The sequence below is a fragment of the Mesoplodon mirus genome (genome assembly GCF_964341445.2).
Source record: "Mesoplodon mirus genome assembly, chromosome: 2".
NCBI classification, from domain to species: Eukaryota; Metazoa; Chordata; class Mammalia; order Artiodactyla; family Ziphiidae; genus Mesoplodon; species Mesoplodon mirus.
Window position 1 is genome coordinate 62,144,651 of NC_138977.1, and position 19,130 is coordinate 62,163,780.

Below are 19,130 nucleotides of genomic sequence, written 5' to 3' on the forward strand. Positions count from 1 at the left end.
TTGGCTATTGTAAATAATACTGCAACGAACATAGGGGTGCAGATATCTCTTTGGGTTAGTATTTTTGTTTCCTTTGGCTAATTGCTCAGAAGTAGAATTGCTGTAGCATATGGTAGTTCTACTTGTAATTTTTTGAGGAGCCTCCATACTGTTTTCCATAGCAGCTCCACCAATTTACATTCCCACCAACAGTGCACAAGGGTACCCTTTTCTCCATGTCCTTGCCAACATTTATTTCCTGTCTTTATGATGACAGCCATTCTAACAGGTATGAGGTGATACCTCAGTGTGGTTTTGATTTGTATTTTCCTGATGATTAGTTATGGTCAACACCTTTTCATGTACCTGTTGGCCATCTGTTGTCCTCTTTTGAAAAAATGTCTATTCAGATCCTCTACCCATTTTTTAACTGGATTATTTGGTTTTTTGCTATTGAGTTGTATGAGTTCTTTATATATTTTGGATGTTTACCCCTTTTCAGGTACATGACTTGGGAATATTTTCTCCCATTCCATAGGTTGCCTTTTCATTTTATTGCTGGTTTCCTTTGCTGTACAGAAGTTTTTTAGTTTGAACTCCCACTTGTTTATTATTGCTTTTTTGGCCTTTGCTTTTGGTGTGCAATCCAAAAAAATCACCATTGATCAATGTCAAGGAATTATCCCCTTTGTTTCCCTCTAAGAGTTTTTTGGTTTCAAGTCTTACCTTCAAGTCTTTCATCCATTTTGAGGTGATGCTTATGTATGTTGTAAGATAGTGGTTCAGTTTCATTCTTTTGCATATGGCTGTCTGGTTTTTCCAACGCCATCTATTGAAGAGACTATCCTTTCCCCATTGTATACTCCTGGCTCTTTTGTCATAAATTAATTGACCATACGTGTGTGGGTTTATTTCTGGGCTCTCTGTTCTGTTCCATTGATGTATGTGTTTGTTTTTATGCTGCAGTACTATTCTGTTTTGACTACTCTATCTTTGTAATATCGTCTGAAATCAGGAAGTGTGATGCCTCCAGCCTTGTTCTGTTTCTCAAGATTGCTTTGGCTATTTGGGGTATTTTGTGGTTCCCTACAAGTTTTAGCACTGTTTGTTCTCTTCTGTGAAAATACACCTTTTATTGTTTTTTTTTTTTAAATAAATGGCACCTGTCTTCTCTCAGTAGAAAAGATTTCATTTTCAAGAACTTAATTTATTAAAATTCAGTTGAGTAAATCCACATTGATTTAGTTCATTTACTTTGATATTTTGGAGATATTGTCAGTCTAGAAATGTCTTTCCTTAAAAAAAAAAAGACATTTTACTTACCACATACTTGTGCTTGAATAAAATAAATAAATTTATCTGATTATGAGCAAATAGAATTCAGAAATAAGTTACTTCCTTAGTTTTAAACTTCAAGAACAAAACCTCACTTCTGTTTTTACTCAGCCATCTATCACATAAATAGAATAGAGGTAACTTCCCTGGTGGTCCAGTGGGTAAGACTCCATGTTCCCAATGCAGGGGGCCCAGGTTCGATCCCTGTTCAGGGAACTAGATCCTGCGTGCATGCCGCAACTAAGAGTTCACATGCCGCAACTAAAAAAAAAAAAAAAAAGATCCTGCATGCTGCAGTGAACATCCCATGTGCCTCGACTAAGACCCAGTGCAACCAAAATAAATAAATATAAATATATATATATATATATAAATAATTTTAAAAATAAATAAATAGAATAGGAATTTCATCTAGTAAACAAACATTTTTTTTTTTGCTTTACATGGGCCTCTCACTGTTGTGGCCTCTCCTGTTGTGGAGCGCAGGTTCAGCAGCCATGGCTCACGGGCCCAGCCTCTCCGCGTCATGTGGGATCTTCCCGGACCGGGGCACGAACCTGTGTCCCCTGCGGCAGGTGGACTCTCAACCACTGCACCACCAGGAAGCCCAACAAACATTTATTGATTAAAATGAGTAATATTGTCAATATGTTGCCGCCTACTATTAAAGCCAAAATACAAACCTTTAAATACTCTCTGAACCCTTAGGATTAAAACCAGTTAATTTATAATTATTATAAACAGTAGCAATTATTACCTTTATGTTTGTTCAGTACTCTGCTGAACACGGAAATTTAAGATAGCCTTAAATATCTAACTGGAACATAAAATTGGTACACATCGAAGTATGAATACGACAAAGTATAATTATATTTCTTAATTATTGGTACAGAGTATATGGGTTGTATTGACTCAAAGAAGGAGATCAGTAAAGCTTGAAGAAAGAAGTTATAGTGAATATGGAGTAAATTTTTTATTGAATTAAATATATAAGCCTGAAATGGGTGAAAAAAGAAATTATTGTCAAATTGTGGGGAGAAGGAACCCTACAGTTAATTTATTTCAACTTTCTTATTTTAGAATTGTCAAAAGCAAGATTGAGAAATTTACTTCAAAAAATATGTTTCATGCTGCGGAGAGGCTGGGCCCGTGAGCCATGGCCGCTGAGCCTGCGCGTCCGGAGCCTGTGCCCTGCAACGGGATAGGCCACAACCGTGAGAGGCCCGTGTACCGCAAAACAAAAAATAAAATAAAATTTAAAAAAACAAAAAATATGTTTCAAAATAATTCAGTGAGTGGTAAATAGTGAAGTGGGGTTATAGATGAAATGAGATTTGTCATGAGAAAATAATTTTGGAAGCCATGTGATGGATATATGGGGGGATGGTCATTATGCTATTACTTCCACTTCTATATATGTTTAAAATTCTCCAAAATTAAAAGTATATAAAACAGAAAGAAAAGTGAAAAGTAATTTTTCAGACAAAATTCAGAGATTTTAAGTGGTTTTTCCCAAGACACATTGATATCCTTGCTAAGCCTTGAATTTTAGGAAGGATTTAAAGAAAGGAGGGCAGGGCTTCCCTGGTGGCACAGTGGTTGGGAGTCCGCCTGCCGATGCAGGGGACGCGGGTTCGTGCCCCGCTCTGGGAGGATCCCACATGCCGCAGAGCGGCTGGGCCCGTGAGCCATGGCTGCTGAGCCTGTGCGTCTGGAGCCTGTGCTCCGCAGCAGGAGAGGCCACAACAGTGAGAGGCCCGCGTACCGCAAAAACAAACAAACGAAAAAAGAAAGGAGGGCAGTCCAGTTAAAGAGGATCATGTGAGCAAAGGCACCAGGTAGTATATAATCTTTAATTGTTGTGACAGGAAAAGCCATGTTGTTAATTTGTACAAGAAAGATAAGAAATAAGTCATGAAAAGATATCCCTTCATTGATAATAACTATCTGGATTGCTGTCTTCCTATAGTATGTGGCCTGTTCCTGTCTTAGCAATAAACACTGTTTGGAAAAGTGAAAAACATGCAGATTTCTTATAGGAACTGTTATACTGCCTTCAGATTCATAAAATGCAATTTGTTGCTCTTTATGGAGACATTTATTTTAAGGCTTTATATATTCCAGATCTACATATTGTACAAGTGTCTTCCTCATTGTGAATTTGCACAATTTTCCCGAAATTGAAACCTTTAAAATTAGCTTCCCCTTCCTGTGACTGAATTTCCTTGTCAACTCATTTTGTTCTTTATTAAATCTATTAAACCATTCTTAGGGATGCTTACCAGCAGGAATTTATTTGCGGAAAGACGCTGGCTAATCTTTGCTGTTCCTACTATATGAAAATGAACTTAAATTAGAGGATGCACTATATCTGCAATGCATGATAAATACAAGATGGATAGAGAATCTGTTCAGCGGTGTCAGCTACAAAAGCAAACATGATAAATGTTAATGCAGTTTTGAGCCCTGGGATAAGCTATTCAATGCACAAGCATAGCTGAATCTCTTTGCTATGTTGTTATTCATGGCAGCCAAATAAATGTCAATAATAAAAGAGAATTAAAGATTTTCATTTCCCAGAGGCAATCCTCTAATACAGCTTGATCTTTCATTTCATTTGTAATTCGTTCTCATGTCAGGATGCAATCATTCGCCAGGCTCTGGGTGTCATGTTAAGTCATTTAATAATGATTAAGAACATAAAAATGCTTGGCCTGTGGGGCAATTCACAGAAGAGATGCCAATTTGTTATTGTTTTTCCTCCTTTCCTCTTGAATATGGATCAGCTTTCTCCCACCTCCTAGCATAAAATACTAATGGAAGATGGAGAAGGAATGTGTCCCTTAATTTACCATAAGTGACATTCCAGAACAGCACAAGGCAGTGCTAGCACACTTATTAAAACACTAATTAGGAGTTAGTGTTTTAGTTCCTTAAACCTCACACTGTAGAGTACTTTTAAATGATCACTGCTAAGTTTGTGACATTTAGCAATAATGTAACAAAATTAGTTTCCTTGGTATTTAATTCTAGAGACCTTTCTCCTTTTGAGATACAGAGTCTGTAAACTACTTTCTCTTATTTTATAAATGTAATTCTTTGAATTCCTCTCCTATAAATTGCTTGTGAATCTAAAGCCTTTTCCACTTACCCTATTTTTTTGGTCACCTCTATTTCATTTGGGTATCCATCCTCTATCCTTACAGCCCAGAGGTTTTGTCACATCATTGGTTCATTGCTTACAGGATAATTGAGTTCTGAGCTTTTTGGGGGGTGAGGGGACCTGAGGGGGACTGGAAAGTAATGAGTAAGAGACTAGGGATGAAGGGCAGGAAGGAAAAGATGATTCTATCCATTTTGATCCTTTTAATGTTGAATAACCTGTTACAGGAATGGGAGTCAGGTTAGGGAAATCGTTTCTGTGTCTATAAACTTTAGAAAAACTAATACTACAGATTACCTACTGGAAAGCAGCTGCTAATAAGGACTTCATATATTAACATCTTACTATGATAAGGACTGTAGTGAAAAAAATAAAGATTTTCTACATACACATGTGTAAATATATATACATATACATATATATGTCCTTATAGGAAGTTTAAATTTCTCCAAGTTTCTGTACTAAATTTATCACTAAAAATTGGAGGAAGCAATAGGACTTTTGTTCTAAATTGAAAATAACGCATTTTACACAGTGGTTGTTATGAGACAGTAAAATAGGTCCACTGAAGAATAAACTGTAGACTTTTCTGAATACTTTCAGAGTGCTTTCTGGGCTGTTTGAATTGTAATTTTGCCCAGACAGAAAAAACAGACTAGGTCAGAGGTTTTCACCTGGAAGACTGGTGCTGTTATATTAGAATCACCTAATGGGCTTTTGGTAAATAGAGCCCTCCCTTCATAAAAACACCTTCCCCTCAACCTGATACATCCCTATGAGGAGTTAGAATATACATCCTCAGGAAGATGTATAAGAATGGGGGTGATAGAGTCTGAGGGAAGGGGAGTGTAGGATTGTGTATTTGTTGAAAAAGCTCCCTTAGGTGATATAGCAATGTTGTCTATGCTCCATCTCTCACGTTGAGAACCATTGGATTAGGTGATTTAATAATGTTGCTGCAAGTTCTATGATCCTATGGGATAATGGAAATAAAACCTTTTAGCAGCTAAGCGTCTAGTACTTCAATAAGTCAGGCCTTGTTGAATGCTTCTCTTTCTCAATAAATCACAAAGTAACAAGGACCCATCCACAATAACAAGCAATCTACATACTACTTTATTTTTATTTATTTATTTTTTAAATAAATTTATTTATTTTATTTATTTATTTTTGACTGCATTGGGTCTTTGTTGCTGCGCACGGGCTTTCTCTAGTTGCGGTGAGTGGGGGCTACTCTTCGTTGCAGTGCAGGGGCTTCTCATCGCAGTGGTTTCTCTTGTTGCAGAGCACGGGCTCTAGGCGCACGGGCTTCAGTAGTTGTGGCATGCAAGCTCAGTAGTTGTGTCTCGGGGGCTCTAGAGCACAGTCTCAGTAGTTGTGGCACACAGACTTAGATGCTCCGTGGCATGTGGGATCTTCCCAGACCAGGGCTTGAACCCATGTCCCCTGCATTGGCAGGAGGATTCTTAACCACTGTGCCACCAGGGAAGCCCTACATACTACTTTAAATTGGCTCCTGCCTCTGGCATGCTTGTAATTTAAGATAGTCACATTGCAGTGTCCTTTGTCATTTCATTATGGGTAAATAGGCTTATTGAAGTTTCTTGCCTTCATGTTCTTGAGTCCTTAAACTTGTCACCCCATTTGCTAGTTAAATTCTCATGTTCTTTGAAAACACTCAGTGCTGTCCATTACTCTCTAAGAAAAGATCAGTGTGGTTTGCAGTTCTGGTAGGCATAAGGCACAGAAGGTGTGCAAAAGAAAATGCAAACTCTGAAGGAAAACAATCTCAGCAGCTGGAAGAATAATGTCAGCACATCATCACAACTCCTACTGGTACAAATTTATTATAAATCACTTTGAAAATGTTACCTCTACCGCAGCCAAACCAATTTTAAATCATGTTCTTGTTGGCATAGGTTGGTAATGGCGTGGATGGAACAAATTAAGTAGCATTCTTTCAGAGTGTCTATGTATGGCATTCATAGAAAAAAGTTCTTACCAGATGAGATTTTACAGAATATATATCAATATTTCTTAACTATGATTATAAACAAGTAAGTTATTAACTCATGTTCCATTTTTAGATTTTTGTAACCATAAAAGACAGAGTCCTTTAATTAGCCAAGAGGTCGAACATAATTTAGAATGACATATGTGGAACTGTCACATTCCTGACAAAGTAATATCTTTGGGGCATGGTATGTGTGGTTTAGTGATCTCATGCCTGTCAAGAAATGAGACTTCTTTCAACTCCCACCTTTCTATCAAAGCTAGAAAGCAAAATGGGAGACAGCCTACACTAGGCAAATGTTAGCCTTATTATAGCATTTATTTTTGGAAGGACCCTTATTCAGATTTATTGAGGTATAGATTACATATAGTAAAATGCAGATATATTTTACCAAATAACGTGTAACCACCATAATCAAAATATAGAACATTTTGTATGGTTTATTTTGAAATATAGTATGGATACAAAATTGGTACAGATTTTCACTATATCAACACACCTGTGCCACCTACCACCAGATCAAGTAATAGAACACTTCTAGCACTTTAGAAGCCACCTCTTGTGCTCCCCTCCTAATCATTACCCCCATCAAATGTACTTATTATTTTGGCTTCTGCTGCTAACAATTTGTTGTGCTTCTTTTTAAAATAGAATCACCCAGTATATAGACTTTTTATCTTGCTCTGTCCCCATACTTTTTTAAGCACTACCTTACTTTTGACAACATAAGATGCTGTAGGCTCTTGTATTTACCTACCTCGGTCCAAGAATCGACTACTTCTTCAAATAACCCCAGTTTCTTTTATTAGCAAATGGTATTTAGAAACCCAGATCTGGGTGCTAGATATGTTCATTGCTACTTGAGAATCATTGCTTCTAAGCCCTCTTACAAGTAGATTGGCAATAGATGTATGTATAACAACCCATGAATCTATACCTATCTATATTTATTCCTATATCTATCTGTCCATTTATATATTTAAATTCTATGAGTTCAAACTAATACCTTTGATTCCAGTCCAGCAAGAGAGTTCATTCTAGCCTTCTCCCTTTCCTTATTTATAACTTCCTCTGACATTGAAAGTTCTGGTTCTCATTATATAAGATACATTTACTATTTGTTCTGTCTTAAAGTAGTTTTGAATTGCTTACCCATACCCTTGTATAAAACATATTTCCTTAATGTACAGTGTTAGATTATAGTCCTTTTTGTCTTTGGCCCTACAGTATCTAGTCAAAATACTGTTATCCAAAAGTAACTTTGTTCTTTTATTCTATCCATTTCATTGTGGTTACATTATTTATTTGTAATGCAGTTATATTCATTTGTTAGAGTTTGTATTCCATTTTGGTTTCCTTTCATATCTGTGTTGGTTTTTTTAATAAGTAAAATTCACTCTTTATGGTGTCAGGTTCTCTGTGTTTTGACAAATGCATACGTTTATGTAACCACCACCATAGTTATAATTCAGAAGGGTTCCGTTTTTCAGTTCCAGTTTTCCAAAGTGATGGTACCAGTTTATACTCCCACCAGCAGCATATAGAATGGCTTTTTCCCCCCACATCTTCACCAGCGTTTGCTACTATCCACCTTTTTAGTTTTGTCATTTTGGTGAGTATATACTAGTATGTACTAGTTAAAAGCACATTGTGCTTTTTTTTTTTTTTTTTTTTTTTTTTTTTTTCTTTTTGCGGTATGCGGGCCTCTCACTGTTGTGGCCTCTCCCGTTGCGGAGCACAGGCTCCGGACGCGCAGGCCCAGCGGCCATGGCTCACGGGCCCAGCCGCTCCGCGGCATATGGGATCCTCCCAGACCGGGGCACGAACCCGCATCCCCTGCATCGGCAGGCGGACTCTCAACCACTGCGCCACCAGGGAGGCCCACATTGTGCTTTTAACTGGAATTTTCCTATTGTAATGAGGTGGGACACCTTTTCACCTGCTTCTTAACATTTGTATATCTTCTTTTGTGAAGTTCCTGTTGAAGTCGGGGTTTTTTTTTGTTTTTGTTTTTTTTTTTTGGCTGCGTTGGGTCTTCATTGCTGCACGCGGGCTTTCTGTAGTTGCAGTGAGCCGGGGCTACTCTTCGTTGCCGTGTGCAGACTTCTCATTGCAGTGGCTTCTGTTGTTGCCGAGCACAGACTGTAGGCGTATGGGCTTCAGTAGTTGTGGCACGCGGGCTCAGTAGTTGTGGCTCACGGGCTCTAGGGCGCAGGCTCGGTAGTTGTGGCGCAGGGGCTTAGTTGGGCATGTGGGATCTTCCCGGACCAGGGCTCAAACCCGTGTCCCCTGCACTGGCAGGTGGATTCTTAACCACTGCGCCACCAGGGAAGCCCTGAAGTCTTTTGTTCTTATTAGATTGTCTTATTGATTATAATTCTTCTTACAGTCAGCATGCAAGTCTTGTTACAAAAGCCTTTAATTTTAATATAGACCAATTTATAATGTTTTCTCCTGTGGGTAATAACTTTTCATGTTCTTTGAAGAAAATCTTTGCATATGCCAAGCTCATGAAGATATTTTCCTATTCTCTTTTTCTATAATTTTTATTTTTTATTTTTTTTTATCTAGATCCACAGTCCATCTAGAATTAGAATCAGTTTTTATATATGGTGTGGGCTAGAGGGTATGATTCATTTATTTTGTGCACATGAGTAACCAGTTGACCCATCATCATTTATTAAAAGGAACATCCTTTTCCTAACTGCACTGAATTGGTACCTTTGTCACATTTCAAGTGACCTTATATCTGTGTCCCTTTTTCGAGACTTTATTCCATTGTTCTCTTTATTCTTGTACCAGTTTACACTGTCAGTTTCTTAGTTTATAATCAGCCTTTTTATCTGGTAATGTCAGCTTTCTAATTTTGTTCTTCAGGATGGTCCTGGTTCTTGGCCCTTTGCATTTCTAGGTAAATTCCAGAATCAACTTGTTGTCACCACCCCCAGAGTTTTTTGTTTTTTTTTCAGATCCTTAATAGAATTATTATTGAGACTATATTGAATCTGCATTTCAATTGGAGAGAATTGACATCTTTATAATATTTTAGTCTTATTCTTTGAATAAGATATTTATATAATATTTCCATTTTCTCTGACTGCTTTTTGGAATTTCTCTTTGACTTTAACTTTGTATTTGGTTTTGGTGTTCCTTGTATTTATCCTGCTGGGGGTTTTAGTGTTCCTTGAATCTATGGCTGATGACTCTTAACAGTTTTGGAAAATTCTCAGTAATTATCTCTTTAGATACTGCATCCCTGATTTTCCAATTGGAGACCAATTACACATATCTTAGGCCTTTTTTATTGTGTCCCATATGTCTTTTATGCCTTTTTGTATTTTTTATCCTTTTTCCCCACCTCAAGCTTCAGCTTGTGTGTTTTGCAGTGACCTAGCATTTAGTTCACTAATCCTCTCTTTTTTGTTTTGTCCCATCTGTTGAGTTCCTTATTTCAGTAATCACATTCTTCTTTTTCTAAATTATTTGATTCTTTTTATTGATCCCAGTTTTATAGTGTAATCCTCTACCTTCTCATTAATTTTTCAAACATATTAATCGCTGTAATAGTAAATTGCATGTCCAGAAACTATAATGTCTCAGTCATCTGTTGGCCTGTTTCTTTTGTTCCTAATAAATTATAGCATTTCTGTTGGTGATACTGTTTTCCTGTAGAAGGCAGCTAGAGTAAAGCTAGAACAAAAACTGAACTAGCTCAAGGTTTTGTTGCAGGTTTTATAAGGTTCGATCTACTTCTCTTTTTTTTTCCCACTCCTGAAATGCTGTCTCTCTCCTGAAATCTCACCTAAAATCCTGGCGTATTTACTAGGGTCCCTACTCATTTGTAGGTTCTCTTTTGCACCATATAACTGCCAAAAAATTACTCTGCCTTTTAGAGATCTTCTGCTTAGTATCCTGGCCTTTTGTCCTGCTCTCTTACAAATTTGGCAAACACCTCAAAGGAGAAAACCCCTGAGTATAAGGCTTACTCCACTGTGTTCCCCTTCAGGATCACACCACTTCAATTCTGATTGCCTTGGCAGCCTGAAACTCCAGTTTTTGTCTCACCAGCCCTAGAGACTGCCAAAAGCTCTGTTGGCTTTGCTGCCTCTTAGCAAGAGCCAATTGCCTAGATTCTCAACCTCTCACCCAGCACCAAGAACTTGCAGGTCAACTTTTAGCACGTTAGCCTAGGTCTTTAAGGTTCTCTTTTCTCAGAGATCTTGTCCCATCAAGTCTTGGCTTCATTTATTGTTTTAATTTTTTTTTTAATTTTTGCAACTTTTCTAGCTGTTTATGGTGTAGGAGTTGGTTTATTACAAGCAGTAGCATTAGAGCCTAAGTTAAAGTCCTTAGTCAATATTTTTTATTATAAAATAGAAAAATATATGGTCCTGGAAAGTTAAGTGGGCTTAGCTATTTGTTATGTAAGGTTGTTAGCTGATTTAGCAATACTACCCTCCATAATTCACTTTGAGAACTGCCAGATTAGGTAGAGACAAAAACATCTGGATTAGAGCCCAGCCTCTTGAATCTCAATCTAGTCTAATCTGTTCTATACCATGCTGCCTCATTTGTTTACAGCAGTGGTTCTCAACTAGGAACAGTTTTTCTCCTCACTTTTGGTTGTCACAATGGGATAGGTGGTGGAGGGTGGGGGAATTCCACTAGCATCTAATGGATAGAGGCTAGAGATGCCACTATACATCCTATAATGCACAGGACAGTCACTCACAACAAAGAGTCATCTGACCCAAAATATAAATAGCATCAAGATTGGAAAACCCCTGGCTCACAGTGTACCTCAGAATGTATATTTAAAGGATCATTGTCTACTTCCCCATTACACATTTAACCATAAGATCAATACCAATAGACTTTAGTAGGATAAATCTTCTTGTAGGAATACATCCAGAGGCCCCTTGATCGAAGAAAGCATCCATGTATGATTTAGTCCATACTTGGTTAACTGTGTTTTTAGAGCTTCTTCCAAATAATCTCCAATTCTAAGACTTCTCTTTAAGTAGAATCTCTTTTCTATAGCACATTTCCTTCTATGACTCAGATTTTAATAAAGGAAATGTTTTAAAATTCTTCTCTGGAAAACGTTATGATGAAGAGGTGGGTATACATATCTTATAAATTCATTTTGTATATGTGAATGGATATCTAGATGATAGCTGTGTTTACCTACACATTTATAGTTAGATAGATAGATAGACAGACATTAGCTTAAATGGTTCTTAGAGAATGTATCCATCATGTTTTTAAACTCCATATAATCAATTTCTATAATTGAAAGCTCTTAAAAATATACAAATGGGCCTCCCTGGTGACGCAGTGGTTGAGAGTCCACCTGCCAATGCAGGGGATGCGGGTTTGTGCCCTGATCCGGAAAGATCCCACATGCCGTGGAGCGGCTGGGCCCGTGAGCCATGGCCGCTGAGCCTGCGCGTCCGGAGCCTGTGCTCCGCAACGGGAGTGGCCACAACAGTGAGAGGCCCACGTACCACAAACAAACAAACAAACAAACAAACAAAAAATATATATATACACACACACACAAATGGATATTTATCTAAGGTATATTACCAAATATTTCTCAGAATAATTATTGTTTGTATCCAGTGAGTGATTTTTCTGAAATTCAATTAGACACCAAAATTCATTGTTCAGAGCATTACAGCTTGGTGGCAAAATTTTATTTTGGCTGAATCACTGCATGCAAGTTTTTGGCTCAGATAAAAGTCTTTGGAGGTGTAGCAGATAAGTATGATTCAGATGATTGAACAGCTAAAATTTTCCTTAGTTAAAAGGAATAAATTGTTTGCACATTGAAAATGAAAAGCTACTTAAATGAATACTTAAGTATTGCCTTATTCCTTTTATTAGGATAAAGACAGTTTATCCCAATTAAACTTCTTTAGAAACTCACATCATTTTTGATTTATTCATTTTTAAAGTAGCCTTGTAGAAGCCAGCATTCCTGAGGACTTCCCACTTTGTTTAATCTTGGTCCATAACGTTTGTTTAGCTTTTCTCTGCTTCTACTAAACTATTTTAAGTTCTTATGTCTAGAGCTTTTCTGGTTCAATAAACAATCAAGTCTCAAGAAAATGGCCTAGTTTTTTTGTCAAATTAATTATTTCACACTTAGCTGTCTATTTAATTTACTCATCGTAATAAATTTAGCCTATAGTCTTTTTTTTTTTTTGCTGTACACGGGCCTCTCACTGTTGTGGCCTCTCCCGTTGCAGAGCACAGGCTCTGGATGCGCAGGCTCAGCGGCCATGGCTCACGGGCCCAGCCGCTCCGTGGCATGTGGGATCCTCCCGGACCGGGGCACGAACCCACGTCCCCTGCATCGGCAGGCGGACTCTCAACCACTGCGCCACCAGGGAAGCCCTAGCCTATACTCTTAATGATTTCCTTTAGTCCTAGAATTCCACCCATACTCACCTATAACAAAGGGGAAATTTTTAAAAATGTTTTTTGAATAAGCAATACAGTCACATGGTTCAGAATTCAAAAAGTACAATAATTAGGGCTGTTCAGCTGTCCAGTACTTGTGAGGAAATAGGCAGTTTTTCATTTTTATGATAACAATACAACTTGTCATCAAAACGTAGATACTTTTGGAAGTGAAAAGGGGTGCTATTAATTGTAATAGGACTATCCTGGGCAAACCAGTCTGTGTGGTCATGCGAGTCATTATAGATATTTAAACAAAGGTATTTAGTAAAATGAATTATTGCATTGGTTGACGTTTTGAACTGTGTTAATTTCTAACATTTCTTCCAACTCACAGATTTTTGGTCATGTGCTAAGAATATGCCAGATAATATAGAACTTAAGCCTGAGAATCTATAAGTGCAAGCAGGACAAGTTGGAGAGGCAAGACACCGATAGATAAAACATAAAGTAACAGTACAAATGAATTCAAGTCAGTGTGGTTTTATTGAGTGCCTTCTATATGTCGAAAATTGTAGTTATGTAAGACAAAAACTCCTTTTCTTAAAATCTAGGAGAGACATAACCCACTAATACAGTATGAGAAGTGGTATACAATTTTTATGAACTAATTTATATAGGATAACAGAAGGAAGAGGTTGGGGAAAGTTTCACAAAGGAAGTGATGTTTGAATTAGGCTTTGAAGAATACTTACAATTTTGGCAAGTTGAGATTACAAAAGAATGTAAGTTAACAGAATAATAAGATCAAAAGGCAAAGAAACCTGAAAGGGTATGATGTATCACAAAGAAAGTCACATATAGGGGAGAGGGGTGTGGGTGAGCATGAAGTGGTAAGTTGTAATAGGCCTTTGAATGCTGTGCTGCACAGTAAAGTGCTTAAAGTACATACTGAGAAGGAAGAGATCATTTGGGTCGAGAAACATTTTGTGGTCAGTTTATCATAATTCAATAAAAGAAAGGAACTATACTTACACTCGTTTATAAAGCTGTGTTTCAGAGGGATCAACAAATACTAAAGATGAAGTTTTTTTTTTAATTTAATGCCAAAGAATAAAAGCTGCAATAATCCCTCTAAAAAAGTATTAGTGATGAACAATCCCATGAGGTTAGAGTGAGACAAATTTGATAGGGTTTGAAAAATTGTAGAGAAAAGGAGCTATATATAAACTGTGGTAAAGCACTAGGGAAAACGCCTTAGAAAATTAATGAAGATTGGCTTGGTTTAAAGATGATAAACAGAGACTAATGCAAAAGGCTAATGAATTCAGTCATGGAGAAAGTTTATACTAAAGTGCTTTCAAATAGAATTGCTGCTGGTCTGGTTTTTATTAAGCATTTTTTTCCCTTAAATTAAGGGGAAAATTTAAGTAACCCATTAATAAAATTTGCAGTTGATACTAAATTAGGAGATACTGTAGCTGTTAATAAAATTATGGACATTCTGATAATAATTACTGGAAGTTGGGTACAGAAGTTCAAAATAGTGTTTAAAATAAGATAAAATATATTCATCCCATTTTTAAACCCACATGGAAGCAGCAGCTAGCATTTGAGAAATGTCTCCATTTCCAGGAGATATTCCTGGTTTAAGGGTTTTAAGAACTGAATGGTAGAGTCACCTAAAATGTAGAGCTGTAGGACTATGTCATCACTGAAGAGTCTACATTTATAAGATGTATAATGTGATTATATTCTGTGATTCAAAGTGAATTTTTTGTGAAGTTTTTCAGATAAATCTTTGTGATTGAATTTTCTATAGCACATTTCCTTCTATGACTCAGATTTTAATGAAGGAAATGTTTTAAAATTCTTACTCCCTCTAGATGTTGTTTATATACCTAAAGGATATCTAGGTTTTAAGGAAAGTTAGATGAGGGACAATGGGTGGAGCCCTAGGCAAAAGGTGTAGTTCCCTGGAACAATTTATAAAGTTCCCTTAGCAAGGTTCATATTTCTGTCTAAACTGCTAGTTGTACTTAATATGCCCATGAGTCCTAGAAAGTGAACCGTGGCCTTCATTTTCTGTATCTTGCAGAAGGTTTTACCATAAATTAGAGATTGTAGCACGATTATTGTGAAAGATCAACAATCTAATTTGTTATGATCAAAAAAACAATAGTTTTGCAGTCATCTGTTCTGGGATCTGTTGAAGCATTTAGACCTTAAGCCCTCATAGCAAATCCATATAGATTTAAACTTTTTAGAGCTTTGACTCTAGCTACTTTGAAAATTTGACACAAGGGGTAATCAAAAAAGATTTCCTTTGAAATGACCTCATATTTATCAGTCTCTATCTTTATACTACTCTATGAAGGATCTCTATATTCAGATTTATTTGATTGGAGGTTTTATAAGTACAGAGAACCATTATGGGGAAAAAAGGGTGGAAGGGAGTTTTGTTTGTTTGTTTTGTTTTTACCTTAATGGAACAGTTGGCTGTAGTATACTTTTTGAAACCTGCACATTGGTGTATCAACTTAAGAAGTGGATCATAAGGAAGGTCATGAGGTTTCTTTGACACGTGACAGCAAGAACCCAACCCAGCATGTCACTTGTAAGCTTATCTGTAAAGCATGGAAGCATTTGTCGCCACCGACAGTACTAACATTTAATCTGGGATCTGTTTGCAACTCAGCTTTCCCTGTGTTCCTGTGTATATGGTGGTCCCAATTCAGTTTCAAAGCATAGCTCACTTTTTCCTTCAATTTATTCTGAATTTTACCTAACAGAGGAAAATAGAAATATTAAATAGATACTATTGGGGTGATAATTTTTCTCCAGATGAGTCATGCCAGCCAGAAAGGTTCTGGGCATTGACCTCTTGTGCTGTTTCTGTAATTCACAAGCCAAAGCTGTGATAAGTTAGATTACAGTAAGTTAGATTAATGATCAAGGAAGGAGGCATAGTAGATCAGTTAAATAGGAAAGTCAGGAAAGCCGAGACAACAGGGACTGAAAAAAACTTAACCCAGGGCTTCCCTGGTGGCACAGTGGTTGAGAGTCCACCTGCCGATGCAGGGGACTCGGGTTCGCGCCCTGGTCCGGGAAGATCCTGCATGCGGAGCGGCTAGGCCCGTGAGCCCTGGCCGCTGAGCCTGTGCATCCAGAGCCTGTGCTCCGCAACGCGAGAGGCCACAACAGTGAGAGACCTGCGTACCGCAAAAAAAAAATTAAAAAAAAAAAAATAATAACTTAACCCATATGAGGCAGATGTTGAGATAGGATGTCCTGGTTACAGGGGTTGGTAACAAATCTGGTGTCAAGTGAGTTTAAGTACAGTCTCCACAGGAGTACAACAACCTGAGGAATTCTGGTATAAACACACCAAGATATTATGTGAGCTAGCAGTGGTAGTGGGAAAATGGAAAAAGCTCTTTCTCAGGAGGAAATCAGTGTCATTCAGAGAAGTCTATTTTTATGTAAAAGGAGCTGTATTGGTCTTCTGAAAAGAAAGGTTGCCAAGAGCCGGCAAGCACTAAAATGCCTAGCAAACACCTTGGAGTGAAAGGAGTCTAGTTTTAGAAGATGGAGACTAGACTGTTAGGAAGGATAATACTCAGGGCTAAGGATAGGAAATCTAGACTGAAGCTCAGTCCAGTTCCCAAGATTGACTGGTACAGAAGACAACTTATTAAGATAGAACAAAGCTTTGTGGTCACAGTTGGGCCACCACAGCTTACATCTGAATGTCTAAAGTTATTCCATGCCCTACTCTTGGTAAGTATCCTGACCTTATTAGGATTAGCTTAGAGTTGGTGCCCAACTCTGCAAGTGCAGCCCGAACTACAAAGAACTAGGAAAGATATAAGCAGGGCAAAATGAAGAAGGAGCTCATGCAAGTGAAATCGGGACTTAAAATGTCAACAGATAAGGTATCTGAACATGTCATGGCAGAAAGCAAGTTGCAACTTGTTTTAACTAATACAATGCTAAATTGAAGACTGCTATGTGTAACCTACTGTGCTGGGGTAATATTGGAAACAAAGGTGTACGGCCCTCACTTCAGAGCTTGTACTTAAGTAAGGCAGGTGAGATATACACTAGAAAACAGAACAAGAAAAAATTATGTGAATTTTATCCAAAAATGTGCTGTAGAAATAATGCAAGCATGAATTCACTTTACACTAATGATCAGGGAAATGATATATTCTAAAAGGGACATGTAAAATAGTTTGTGGAATATCAGTAAGATTTTGATGCAAATAAGAACTAGAAATGATCTTAGAGATCAACTGGTACATCTTAGAAATTTGAAAAATAACTGTGACCCACTGCTGGTGGGAGAAATCTTGTACAGCTTTCCTGGAAAACAGCTTGAAAATACATATCACAAACCTTAAAAAAATGCATAACTTTGACTCAGTAACTTTACTTACAGGAATTAATTCTATGGAATAATTTAGCATATACACAGAGATTTACACACAAGGATGTTTGTAACAGCATTGGTCTTAATTTTTTTATTTTTTTTAACTTCTCATTTTGCAGCAGCAAAGTTGTAAAAATAGTAGAGATTTTCCATATATCCTTCACCCAGCTTTCCAAAACATTAACATTTTATATAATCAAAGTACAATTATCAAAACCAGGAAATTAATATTAATATAATACTATTAATAAAGCTACAGGCCTTATTTATATGTTGCCAATTATTATTAATGTTCTTTTTTCTGGCTTAAGATACAATCCAGGATGCCACATTGCATTAGTCATTAGTCAATTCCTCTTATTCTCTTACAGTTTGGCATCGTTTTTCAGTTTTTTTCTTTGTCTTTCGTAACTTTGACACTCTTAAAAAAGTACTGCCCAGTTATTTTGTAGAATGTCTCTCAATTTGGGTGTGACTAATGTTTCCTCAAGATAAAATTCAGGTTATGCCTTTTTAGGCAAGAATACCTCACAAATAATATCTTGCTCTTCTCAGTGCATCATATCAGGAGGCATACAATATCAATTTGCCTCTGGTGGTGACATTAACTTTGATCACTTGGTTAAGGTGGTACCTCTCACGTTTCTCCATTATAAATTAGTGTTTTTCCCTTCTTAATGAAGAAAATATTTTGTGGGGAGACACTTTGAGATTGTGTCTTTCATCTTTCCCCCCCCTCATTATACTTTTCCCCTCAAATTTTAACATCCATTGATTGATCAGTAATAATTATTACTGTGGTGTCAGCCAAATAATGATTTTCTGTTTTTATTATTCCTCATGCTTTATTAATTGGAATTCTGTCATCAGAAAGAGCATACTCTTCTCCCCATTTATTTGTTGATTCATTTACTTATTTATATCAGCATGGACTTACAGAGATTTATTTTATTCTGTGGATGCACATTCATTACTGTCATTATTTGTTGCTCGGATAGTCCTAGATTTGGCCATTGGAAGTACCTTCAAGTTGGCTCTTGTGCCCTTTTGACATGCTCCTATCGTCTTTATTTCCTTATGTTCTGACACAGTATGTTCCAAGCTCATCTTGTACTTACCCTGCCCTGCACATGGAATCAGCCATTTCTCTAAAAAGCCTTGGATTCTTTTATTGGCACTGGCCATTCTCATTTCTACTGGATTGTCTTTATTTATAGACTTCTGTGGGTGAGGTTAGGAGATATATGAATGTATAAACACATCTATCTATTATCTATTTCTATATCTGTGTGTATGGATTTGTCAAGTATTAGTTCATACTGATATTGCCTACTCCAATCCAACACCACAGAGTGCCCCCCACATCCTGGTTAATGTTAACATTTTTATGGTATATGAAAGTTACCATGACTACATACATACTCAGTGAAGCGTCACTCTCCACTCATTCCTTCTTCTGCATTCTCATTTTCCCTCTCTTTCATACTTTTTCCACCCACCTCTTGTAGGCAACCGAACTCACTAGTTTCTGACTTATTCTTCCTGTATTTCATCTTTTTTTTTCTAATAGCTTTATTGAGATAGAATTCACATAACATACAGTTTACTCATTTAAAATGTGTAATTCAGTTTTGGGGGTATATTTACAGAGCTGTGCAACCATCACTACAGTCAATTTTAGAACGTTTTCATCACCCCAAAAGATACCATTTTACCTCAGTTCCTCCAACTTCTCCCAGCCCTAGGCAACTACTAACCTGTCTCTCTATATATGCCTTTTGTTTTTTGAATTTTGAATT

General features: G+C 37.1%; 1 protein-coding gene across 5 annotated transcripts in view; it reads left to right on the forward strand.

Moving 5' to 3' along the window:
• ADK (adenosine kinase) overlaps positions 1-19,130 on the forward strand; it is a 510,898-nt gene that overhangs the window by 426,797 nt on the left and 64,971 nt on the right. The gene's annotated exons all lie outside the window — the stretch shown is intronic.